The sequence below is a fragment of the Plutella xylostella genome, chromosome 19 (genome assembly GCF_932276165.1).
Source record: "Plutella xylostella chromosome 19, ilPluXylo3.1, whole genome shotgun sequence".
Taxonomy (NCBI): Eukaryota; Metazoa; Arthropoda; class Insecta; order Lepidoptera; family Plutellidae; genus Plutella; species Plutella xylostella.
This window is the reverse complement of record NC_063999.1, coordinates 4,846,164-4,859,480: the sequence shown is the minus strand read 5'-3', so window position 1 is coordinate 4,859,480 and position 13,317 is coordinate 4,846,164. Positions and strand designations below refer to the sequence as shown.

The 13,317-nt window shown below is 35.3% G+C and overlaps 1 protein-coding gene across 1 annotated transcript in view; it reads right to left on the bottom strand.

The window, feature by feature from the left end:
* The window catches only part of LOC105388445, a 71,095-nt gene that overhangs the window by 36,520 nt on the left and 21,258 nt on the right, over positions 1–13,317 (bottom strand). Inside the window, exon 2 of the mRNA XM_048627648.1 lies at positions 10,603–10,640. The gene's annotated coding sequence lies outside the window, so the exon portion shown is untranslated. The remainder of the gene's footprint in view (positions 1–10,602; positions 10,641–13,317) is intronic.

Here is a 13,317-nt window from a genome sequence, read left to right as displayed (position 1 = left end):
CTATATAATGTTTATATATCACAGATCGAATCAATTCAAAGAAAATTTATTAAATACTTAGGTTATAAATTCAGAATCCCTAAAGGTCAATACGAATTTATGTGTAACAAACTCCATTTATTGCCCCTCTATATACGGCGTGACGCAGCAGACATCGCATTTATTTTAAAGATCGCTCAAAATAAAATTGACTGTCCGGATTTATTAGGTAAAATTAACATATTAGCCCCCGATCGTCAAATGAGACAAAAGACTATTTTGCATGTACCAGTAGTTCACACAAACTACCGACAGAACTCATTTCTTTTAAGAGCCTCACGATCATTTAACTCCCTGACCAGAGAATACCCAGGTCTTGACTTATTTGTTAGTAACCCTAAAATGGCATACTTCTGTCTGACCGACAAATTCAGCTCAAAATTTGTTAAGTAGGTAGATATTTATATAGATATTTTGTGTAATAGGCACATTCACTTCATTTATTTGTAATCTCACTTATAGTTACGTAAAGTTATTATTTAAGGCTATTTTAATGTTTTTTACTTTTATTTATTACTATTCACTGAAATAAGTAGAACTTATTAGGCATAATGGCAATATTTTGTTTCTTACATGTGGAAACTTGTAATTGGCTGTCTGTCTCATACTTTGCTATTTTTACTGATATCTTTAGCTGTAAGTTTTCCTTTAAATAAATAAAAAAAAAAAAAAAACCATATACATGTCTCCTTCTATTTTAGTCCAATATTTTTTTCTAGGCTTTTCAATGAGATCAAATCTCACTGGTCAGCCTACTTGAATGTACAATTGTACAGTACACGTGTGCTATTTTGCGCATCAAATCTAAGTTCAATGATATTAGAATTAATGTTTGACCTTTACCACTCAAATCTTTACCGGTCACGCTTGATTCATAATACGTTTTTTCATAATTTATAATACTTACAGGTATTTCTTTCACACACTTTTTAGGTATGGTAGGTATCTCTCTCTTAAACAATGATTGTTAAACACTCTAAGATAGCGATCTGTTGAAGAATAAAATGATCATGATCAATTGGACAGGACCTCAATAAACGTGATACTGCACTATCGTCATTGCAGCCACTAATATCTGCGTAGTAAGAGTCAGATTTGAACAGGAAGTTTTTAGTTTAATTTATGCCGCCATCAAAGCGCCCAACTATAATTTTATATACGCAAATAGTTGAATTTATTAGAGAGTACTCCTAAAGGTGTAGGACCATACTTAATTACCATTATCTGTGAATTCAAATATCTTGTACCAATAAACCTATGTAGGTACATATTTACCACCGGCTATTGTTGGTTTATTAAAATACAGATTTAAATTAACATAATATAGGTAAGTAGGTATATATGTCGCAGGCAACTGGTTTAATCTCCTGTTTGATTGAACCACTAGCCCGTTCATTGGATGGCGCTATTCAGTTGTATGACTAAAGGACAACTCGTCAAGTCGTTGATTGTAACGTTCGACGTCTTGACTGAACGTCATTCAGCGAAGTCGTTGAATGGGATATAGTATAGCAACTTTGTAATGTGTGGTTAGGGTGAACATCACCAGACAAGAGTCAACAAAAAGACTATGTTACAAAGCTCTTATCTCACAAATTAACTAAACAATAACAATAAACGTACCTTCATATTGTTGTTCATAATTATCCCGATTCGCAACTTTTTTATTGAAACTATCCGCCCGCGGCGTAATGATAGGTAAATCCATGTTGTCACACTATTTTAACACAAATAACGCACATTAAAGCTAATTTATTTGCAAAAAACTAACAATATAGGTGCTTTTTGTGTCAGCTGTTAGCTGTTAGACGCCATATTTGTTTTATTCACCACCTGACTGATTTTAAGTCAGCTAACTAGTTGGACGTTTTGTGACGCTTGTACAATCAACGTTCGGCCTAGTCATACAACTGAACAGCGCCATCCAATGAACGGGCTAGTGGTTCAATCAAACAGGAGATTAAACCAGTTGCCTGCGACATATATATTAAATTTGATTTACTAACAGGAATATTAACATAAAATATTGATTGAAAATTTAATTTAAGTACCTAATGCTTGAGAAAAATGCGGTAAAGAGGGATCGTGTGAATAAATTAAATAATGTTTAACTCTGACATAAATTATTCCGTCTAAAAAATAATGTATAAGTATTTGCTTTCATCAATGACCTCATCTTAATCGATCATAATAATTATATTGGTTATCCACCAACGGATATTAAAATCATTTATCCGTATCGTATGTTTTTAGTAGGTTTTGTTATCCAAGTAGGCAAATACTTTACTTACTCTACCTATATAAGTGGGGTTTCCACGAAAATAAAATTTTGGGTTCGTGAAATAAACATTTGTGTCCAATTTAAAAACATTCAGGCAAAAAGGTACAGTTATCAAAACTCACCCTAAGTTGTAAGATCGAGCTCTTGGGACGGTAAATAAAAATACGTAAGTATTCGAAAAGTTACACTCGGCGAGAAATCACAAAGTTTCGAATAGAAAAGTAACTGTGATGCACTAGTCATGCCTACACGGCGGATTGCCGGAGAAAAGCAGAGACAATTTCTTGCGATTGCCACAATCTGTCTAAACGTGCGACATATGCGGCGCGTGCGTGCGAGCAATTTGCGGCGATTCCCGCGTCCGTCACATGGCAACACTGACAACATGCTGCTATTATGCGAAGTGTTTTAGAAGAAGTGCGTTTTTGCATAAGTACGTAATTATGTTACCTAAAAGCGTAGGGCGATTTTATTTTAAAATCTGTACGTATCATCTCTGAACGATACCGCGTTTGATGATTAATTATATTGTTATCAAAAAAGCATTTTCCACAAACTAGGTACTGTAGGTACACTTACACATTAATTTCTTGCAATTTAATTCATAACGTACCTACCTACCTTGTAAAATAAATTACTAGCAAACCTATTCTAACGACACACAAACTGGACGTGCGTCAAATTAGCAGACTTTATCCGATGGTCGGGGTAATTGCCATATCACAGTGTGAGCAGACAACTTGGGGTAATAGCGAGATGCCAGCTCCGCGCTTGCCATCTGCTTGATCGACGGTTACCCCGGAATGCTGGTGTGATGTGATGTGATGTCCTATCGTATTATAAAGTCAGTCACTTTGTAGTTTTACGAGCGAATGATTTGCGATATCGTGAGTGTTTATGCGTATGGGACGTACTGAAACACAGCATAAAGGGATTCAATATTATAATGTCGATAGAAGTAATTGCAAAACTGGGAGGCTGCGAGGTTAGATGCGATTGCTGCTAAAAAGGTTATGTAGTGCTGCCATATGTTTTCGTGAAAAAAAAACAAACATACAGACGAATTGAGAACCTTCTCCTTTTTTCGAAGTCGATTAAAAATAGGATTCATTTAAGTATTCTCAAGTACTTACGTAGGTACATAACGTGATAAAACGAAATACCAAATCAAACATATTTTAATTTTAAATTGTTGTCAAGTGCTTTTGACTAGAACTGGGGACAATAAAGCGTTGATGAATCTTGTATAAAATCATAGGTAAACTACCTAAAGAATATGAAGTGTAAAATTATATCAATAAGCTGAGAATTGCATTTGTGGGAGAGGAGTAAATAGACGGAAATTAATGGACTTTCGCATTTTTCATAGAAAACCGTTCAATTTACGTTGCAAAAATCTCCATATTTTTCCGGCTGTCACAAACAAATCACAACGATTAATCGACAAACAACAGTGTACAGATACGGTACGGTAAGATAATATCTATTAAAAGGATAGACAACCGTTAAATTAGTTTGTGAAAGATAATAATGAAGTAAGTATACAATTTACCTTACGGAAAAAGATATACATAGGAACATACATACATACGCTCACAACTGTAATCCCTGAAGGGGTAGTCAGAGGTGACTCGCAAGCGATCCACCGCTTTTCGCTGTACATTTGCACTCACGTGATAAGTAGCCGTATCGCCGTTTTTTAATGAGTACAATGCACTTTAGGGTACAAATCTAGAATCTAGATTTTTTTTTTATAAGCGTTTATTATTGACCAGAGTATAACTTACAAAATTACATATATATACTCCCAAACTGCAGTTCAGTAAATGTACTCGCGATCTTTTTCTTACACCTTAAGATTATTTGGTATAGTAAAATTTTACTTAAATTCCCTATAAATAAAAAACATTGCTATATGGCAGGATTTGAACCCACGGCCTTACGAATGATAGCCGAGTACTTACTTTTCCGTTACACCACCACGACTCACGACAAAAGACATGTCTATCAGCTATAATAAGTACCTACTAATATATTCTTTCTTTAATATGGCAGCTAATAATTAAATGTTAATGATGAGCACTTTATACTATCGACAAATTCACTAACAATAATGGAATGATTTGAAGCTTTACTTATCTTATAACACTTATAAGTCAGTCATTGTTATTCTCTTGTTTTCTTCTAACAATAGAAGATAATTGTGCTAAGAGAAAATTATGAAGTATATTTGGTTAATTGAAGCCATAAATATCTTAGATTTACTTTCATTAGCATTGAGATGTTAATATATAAGAAGACCATCAATCATATCAGTATTTTTGGCGTTTCATGAACGAAATAACCATTTAATTAATATTATTTTTTCAACCTCACCCGATATTTTTTTTTCTAAAAGAATCTAATATGTATTACATAGGTAGTAGGTACCAAAATTCTAAGAATACCTATTTTGCATACTACACGATTTGTGCTAATGTATGATTTCAGACGAACAGGATTACAATTTACCGTTATGCCGTAACCGAATTTTAAAGCCATAATAATTTAGAATACAAACACCTGAATAGACTGAAAAACCTGAAGATGAATGACTTACACCCAATGAATTAGGTCCGTGTCTACCAACAATCTTATTTCTGAGTACCCTTGCCTTGCCCTCCGTCAATTACTGCTCATAGGAGAGATTGCGTGAAAAAACCGCAGCAATCCGCAGAGATGAGCCACACGCGTATTCAACGATGAGCGATGCTCATCTGTGCCGGCCATTTCCTCTGCCTCATAAATGTTAATAGGTAAGGTAGTTGGGGGTTTCAATTGTCTCCGGAAGATGGCCACAGGCCTGCCGCCTGCCCGTGCCCACAACACTTTAACTAAGAAACATTTATCTGTAATTTATTCTTTTGGGTTTGCATTGTACAGTGGTAATGAGATAAACCACAGAAGAGAGAGGGAGAATAATCCATAACACACGTATGTTTCCTACTTCAGGTATTTACCGATTTGCTTTTTTACGTTAATGTGTGGATGTTGTACCCTAGATAAATTAACAGGCATATCTGCCAATATCATAAATGTCATACCAATCCAAGTAACTTCATACACAGTATGCTCTATTTTATTTTCACCATCCGGCGGGATTGCATCCTTGGCTAATGATCAGTTGGGACGCCGGATCCGTCGCCGCAGCGACACGAGTGCGATCGCGTGCGCAGCCGCACGCGCGGCTAATGCCGGCCCATTTGCGGTTCGACACACCGCACTACGTATTATACCCCATTTACACTCTCGCCTCGGCCCTCGCCTCCTCGCTCGCCTCGTCACTCGTGCGGAGGCGCGAATGTAAACACCCACTCGCGTGTGACGCGAGTGGGTGTTTACACTCTCGTGCAGAGTTCAGTTGTCTTTGAGCTAGCAACGATGGAGGACGTCGAAGTTTTAGCCGCAACAATAAAGAATTTATGTATGATCACCGATTACTTCGCCGTTTATGGACCGATTTTGAAAATTCTTTTTTTTATGTATTGGGTTGAGATCCCATGTGGTCCCATTTTTTTCCACCAATTTTGATTCCACCTCCAAGGGTGGGTAAAGGGTTAAAAACAGGCTATGAATTTGCATTTTGGGTACCTATTAACCGATTGTAGATAATGAAATTTAGAAAGTACATAGGTAAGTACTTACCTATATTTTTAACATTAAAAAAAATATGATGGTGACCTTGAGCTGATCTGATGATGGAAACGGAAGGTAGTCAAGGGAACTCCTCAACGGTAGGTATATAGCAACTACCTACTTCGTGTTTACTACTGACTAGTAGGACTTATAGGTATCATTTGCTTCTTAATTTTGATTGTCAATTATTGCAAATAAACTAAGTATAAATAAGTAATAAAATAAAATAATGATAAAAAAACGACTTCAAAAAACCACTAAAACGTAAGAAATAATTAGGTTTAGACATGGTTTAGCCATTTTCTATGTGACAGTACTAATATATCTAAGCAGGTAAGTACTGCTTTTATTTCTTATTTATAATTATACGACGACGAACACAACCTGCGCGGCACGATGTAGAAGCCAGAATGAAGCGGACGCGAGAGTGTAAACACCCGCTCGCGTGCGACGCGAGCTCGACGCGAGCTCCTTTGACTCGTGCCCCAAAAACCGCTCCGGACGCGAGCGCCGCGAGTGGCGAGGCGAGCGAGGAGGCGAGCCACGAGCGTCTGTTCACACTCGCGCCTCGCCCCTCGCCTTGTCGCTCGCCTCGCCACTCGTGCGAGAGTGTAAATGGGGTATTACCATTCTAACGTAAATCTCCACGTAATGGCTCACCGATGTAACGCGATGCACAATCCGTCCAACTTACGCATGTCCGTCGAGCCCAGATGCAGAGCCAAAATGAAACCTTATGACATTGCTACAATGACTACATTGTTACAATGAGTTGCGCTAGGGGACAATACAAATTGAATAAGAAACATAACTATGCGACGCCAATCCATTCGCGGTGCTCGCAATTTTTCGGTAATCGAATTCTTGGTGGAACCGTTTAGGCTTGATTGGTTTTAAACTAGTGACCCATATTTAGTTATAGTTGTAACTTTAATTGCTTATGAACAAAGTAGTCATTAAACTACTCGTGCCATCATTATGCTCGTGTTACAGACATGAAATCTAGTTAATATGTTCCGTTATAATTAGTAACTGAAAATCATGTAAGTTCTCAATAATTTAACAAGATATTAGGCGGCTTAATGACTTGAACGAAAAAACACAATCTCGAATTAAACGATTACATAACTAAAAGCCTAGCCAATCCGATTAGCATCTCGAAAGGCAGTCAATTAGCCATTTCTGCAACAAAGACCCGATGAGTGAATGAGTGAATGCGTGAATGATATCACTCTCAGCGTCAGTGAATGATTGATGAAAGTGCAGCTCTTGATATGAGTTAGCTTTCCTTGTGATTGATGTAGGCTGCACAGGTGAGCAAGGTCGGAATCATTAGAAATTGAAATCAATTCCTGTTACTGCAAATGATATGAATTGTAATACTTGTGTGCTAGGTTTGTAGGTGTTCTGTTCTATCCATAATATCGTAGCAGTTAGTTTTTGTTGCTATGATTGTATACATATTATTATATTGTATACATATCATAAAATGAATCATAAGAAACCTTTAAATGGTAATTAGGTAGAAATATGTTCTTAGATAGGTACTTAATTTTATATACAGTGGTCAACCTCCTGCTTAGATCTTCATTATTTGCTGTAGGTTTTACAAAATAATCTCCCTTTACAGAAGATATAATTATAAGAATATATAATCTAACCAGCTCTGTAAAGTATTCGCATAATGACTTACTAACAGATGAATAATATTTGTAGATACACAAACGCACACATTGCAAACGAAAGCCGAGCTACGGTCAATATTAGCCTGCTGCGGTTACCGCCTAAAGACCAAGATTACCCTTTACAATGAAACCCAAGAAGCACCGCTTTCCAAACAGGAATCGATTTTAAAACAACTGCGATCGATTCCGAGACAACTGATGTAGTAATCGACTAATCGGAATACCGTAGGTGCCGTGATTGAAATATAAATGACCAGATTGCACTCAGTTACGTCATAGATATGCGATTTCTAGAAATGACATGTTTTGTCCAGACTTGATTTTTGAAAGTTTGCTGTTTTATGCCAATTTCTAGAGACTTTGTTACGTACAAATGTATAATAATATATTTAGTGCAGTGACCTATGATAATTAAAATATTTGGTGAACTATGATGTAAGTAATACGACAGAAATATTAATATTATGTATACTTAAGTAGGTAAATAACAATATATGTTATGCGGAGAAACGAAAGAAGGTATACATACATATTTACTAAAATAATTTGTCCCTTATATTATCGATATCAGGAATATATTTTGTCTCGCAAATATAATTACATTATGCACGCTTTTTCCAATGGTAGGTTCTAAACCCACGTAAAAGTGGTAATAGATTACCAATAAAGATATTAAAGTTACATAATAAACTTACAAAGTAACACGCGTATATGCCATAAGAATTTGAGATTTATTAATGTAGACAGAAATATATATATATGTAGTACCTAGGTATTACATATATAATCTTTAAGTAAAAAACATTTTAAGTCACATGCTTCACTAACCTAGGTATTACGTTTTATCCATTACTGAATGAACTACTTAGGTAGCTCATTTTTTACATGAATTTTTAAAATGCTAAATTAATGTCTGAGAATGAGAAGATTATAAAAAAATTTTTCAACAAATTTTGAGTTGAGTTTGGTATTGTGCTTATTTTTTACCCAGGAGTTCTCACGGGAAAACGTTTTAGTCGAGGTAAAGCTGGCGGGAAGACCTAGTTGGGGGTATAAAGCTTTACGTTTAGGTGATTATAAATGACGGTGTCTTGTATAAATATCTAAATGTCCCGTTAATAATAAATTTTATAAGGACGCGTCGGTTATTGATCACTGTAACTTTGTCAGGAGGTTGTTATATAGACAAGTTTGTAAAAGTTACCTGGGGTAGAATATCTAAAATATTGTAATTTTGTTTGGGCAATAACATATAACCGGAGTCTGTGATATATGTATATGACCATGAGAATATGTAATAGATACAAGCGTCAAATCATAGCTGTATTAAATCTAAAATTTTGATTTTGATGACGCCCCCATGATAAAATGGAGGCACAGTGTGAAATAAACTTTAAAAATACTTAAAGAAGCCATACATTTATCTGACGGAACCATCAAGTCATGTCGTGTAGCGTGTATATACCTACCTGTCCATTGAAGGGTAAGTAGGTACCATAGACTAGCTACCACTTTATCCTGTGACACCCAGTAGCCTGCAGCCGTGGATAAAGGCAAGCGATCCAGCGCCCAGATTGATCTTTGTAGCTCGAAGCGAAGTAAATCCTACTACAGTATTAACTCCCAACCAATTGCTACCGACGCGTTTGTAGAATTTCTCTTTTTATCTATACTCTATACAGAGTATTTAAATTTTTGTTGTAAAAGTGGTATGCTAAGCCGATGGGTGTCTTTGTGTTTAAGGGGACCATTGTGTACAACGTTTGCTCTACGAGTTGAGTTTTTTTTTTCTTTTTAACTGTTTTTTACAGTGGAAAAGTTTTTTTTTTATGTTTTTGAAAAATTGCAAAATATAAGATTTTCAGAATGACCTTTTGAGTCTCAGATGTCAGAGGCATAGTAAATTAGTATACCATAACACCCTGTACATAGGGCGAAAAGCGCATTTTGTGTAGTATTGTAGTCAAAAGAGTTATCGAATGTTTTTTTTTTATTGTTCGATGTTATAGGATTATGAATGATATGGATGGTTCTATCCTACACCCCTACTTTATGTGTATTATTATAATGACAGGACAGGTAGTTATACCTGTTTGTTTCCCTTCAAGAAAGGATAATAGCCATATTTATATATTATTATTATGAAGAAATTGTCAACGAAAGACGTCAAAAATAAATAAGTGAGACAGCTCATACATGATCATTTGCACGAGTTTCCTACAATTACCTAGGCCTAGGCTGCCTAGTAAATTATAGTTTAATACTTCTTCTAGTCGAGACGATTCTGAGAATTCTGCCCATGTACGACTAAACAATTTTTTAAAAATTGCCACAAAAAATTTATACCTGTATAACAACAGATGATAAGGTTCTAACATAATTTATAAACATAATAATTATGCTCACGACTATAATCCCCGAAGGGGTAGTAAGAGGTCACAATTTATAAAATACAGTAGGAAATACAATGACCGAATTTACAGTAACTTTTACTAAATTCTCTTGAATATTTTAAGAAGTTACTTCAAGTTACGATTTACTAAACGATAATTTATAATTTACATACTGCAGAGTCGTATCTCAGGTAAGAAACCCTTACGTGCAATCTCCACACTGTATGAATTACAATGTTAACTAGTCCCCCTAAGGACTGTATCATTGGTCCATGATAAATGTTTCTGACGGCACTGCTTGCAACGCGGCCTGTTATTATCTATCAAAATTACAGTGCATCCCTAATTCATGACGACAGCTGCATACACGGACTAATATCGGATTTGTCAAAGTATGAACTGGCAATGATCCGATGGGAATTAAATTTGTTACAATGTTTTGTTTACTCATCATGTATAAGTAGTAATATATTAGTATGTACAGTAGGTACATAGGTATAATTTTAACACTGAAAATATAGTTTCTTACCTATAGCTTCATCTTTGGGGTTGCATTTCGATGTCTATCTGAAAATAAAAGCAATAATGTTAATCTTAATCTAATGTTAATCTTGCTTTGTAAATTAAAATGTACTTACCTATGAAAAAATATGAAAGACAAAATATTGCTATACTTAAATTGTTGCACGAAGGACCTAAATGTAGATCTAGTACTTAAATAGTTAATTTCATTCCAACACTCAGGTGTGGGGTAGGTAATTGGTCCCATTGGTGGTGGGCTCTACAAATAACATTTGCTCATAATATTTGAAAAACGCCTGACATTTTCAATTACTTACCTATACTTTTTTTCATTACAACATCTGATATAGAACCATGAATGGATTGATCTCTTCATTGCAAATCTATGAGCGCATCTCATCCACTAGATGATTTAGTTACCAACATTAACATTTAAAACACGCTTTGGTGGTCTTGGAAGATGGATCGACATCAACCAGAAAACACGCTGCTAAGTAAAATAAACTAGTAATCTCCATGTCGCCCCGGGCACTAGTTGAAATCTGTGAATATTATACACTGTTTTGTCGTTAAATATTTCTATAATTAATAGTTTCGAACTCCGTCAGGTTCTATAATATGCGCCTCAAGGCTTTATTACATTTCATTGGTAGTTAGAAAGCTAATTCTTCAATTTTGATCCAGAGAATGCTGCTACGCAGTTATTAAAGTATTTAAATTGCTGAATTGCTGCTATCGTCAAAATGTGAACGTTGGACGGGTTACATTAGAAACGGGCAGTGATGTTCAAAGAACTGAGCACTAAAATAACTCGAATTTAACAAAATAAGCTTGTATCACTGGTATTTTATTTAGTGCTCCCGTATGATTAAGCATTTTAATGTCTTGTTGTTCTTACGAAAGTGTGTTCACTGATTGAACTACACTCACGGGCAATGAAAAAGTTCCACTCACAAAATTCTGACACCAAACGACCATAGCTTTTCAAAAGGTTTAATTTAACAAAATATTATCGTTTAACTTGTTAATATCCTGATGCTCCGTTAAATGTACTTTAATGCTGCACAGAAGGCGTTATTAAGCTAGCCTTTTTCGTTTAGGAGTAATTTGGTGCTTTTCTCAGTGGTACCTTTTCATTGCCCGTGAGTGTATTTTAGGAGACTTATTTTTATGCAGGATTCCTACGGGAATACAATAACATATACTTATGTATATTAAACAAGTACCTACTTTAATTTGACGAATCTCGCGGGTACAATAGCTATAATACTTATAAAGTACATAAGCTTAAGATCAATGTTTTTCATACCTTCTACAAAGTACTAGTTATGTAAATGTAACATAATTTTTTGTGGCTATTAATGAATATTATATTTTCTGTCTCAAAAAATTTAGCTAATTTTTATCACCGGAAACAATTAGTCTAAATTTATAATCATCTACCATTTTATGATAAGTAATATAATAATTGACACGTTTATGTTATACATTTTAATTATTAACTCTGACATCAGGATTTTTAGGGACATCTTCATCTTCCCATCTAAGGGCGGATTCGACCAACGTCGAGTAACTTTTTACTCACGAGTAAAGTACCAGTTACTCGCGAGTAAGCAGATTTTGCATTCTACCAAACCTGAAACCAAGATAACTAGCTTATCCCAAGAATAAAATGTTATACCGCCAAAATTGACCGTGTAACGAGCTTATCCGAGAGTAATTTTGTAATGGCGGCAGCACATCAGCTGATTAGAAAACCGTCATAATGACATATAAACACATCTGTCAAAACATAAACAAAAGTACGTTAAAAGGCAAAGTCTCAGAATAACAACAGCGAATAAAATATTAAAACATAAACAATTTCATACTTTTATAATCCATTCAAACTAAGTTGGCATGTCATTTCTATTGCATGCTTTGAAACGCAGCTATTTTTATTTTAGTTGCATTACAGTTTCGTTCCTCGTTCATTCAATTTAATCATGGTATAACTTGGTAGAATGCAAATGTACTTATCCTGGATATTTACTCGCGTATAAATTTTATTCCGGTATAGTTATTCTCGTGTAACGTGATGTTTGGACGAATTCACCCTAAGAGAAATAGTTTGGGCAAAGAGCACTTTTTCGAACGATGAGGATTTTGTTAAACAAAAACGTTAATCGGAAAAAATATAAGTATCAAATTATATGATGAATAAAAGCATTTGAGTTTGTTGGCTCCCTATTAAAATATAATCTGTAATGTCAGTGTGAGTAAAAGGAAAAATAAGTAAAGTAGTTAATAGAGAGTACAGTTATTGAGTTATACATGCCTGTATACGTGCCTTCACTTTCAGATTATTGTACTTTATTAATAGTTTATAATTATCAAAACCGTAACTAAACCACTTGGACCTAAAAACCAGTTATTCTTACCTATCAAAGAAATGTATAAATTTTAAGGTTGCAAAACTAAATAACATATGCGCATAGTTCATTCACTTAGTAGCAATTATTATGGAGTAATGTCGGCAGGTTATGATTATGTTTACTGACGGTTTGTGGATCTTCAGTTTAGAGGCGTAGAGGTGGGATTCGCGGTTTGTGTGTAGTTATGATTAGTGGGCAGTGTCGGTTCCGCTGGGCTGGGGGGCGCTGGTGCGTGCAATAATTGCCCAGAGTGAGCAGTTTGAGCACGCGCGGCAACAGATTTCTTCCGTAAGACGCTCGACCGGCGG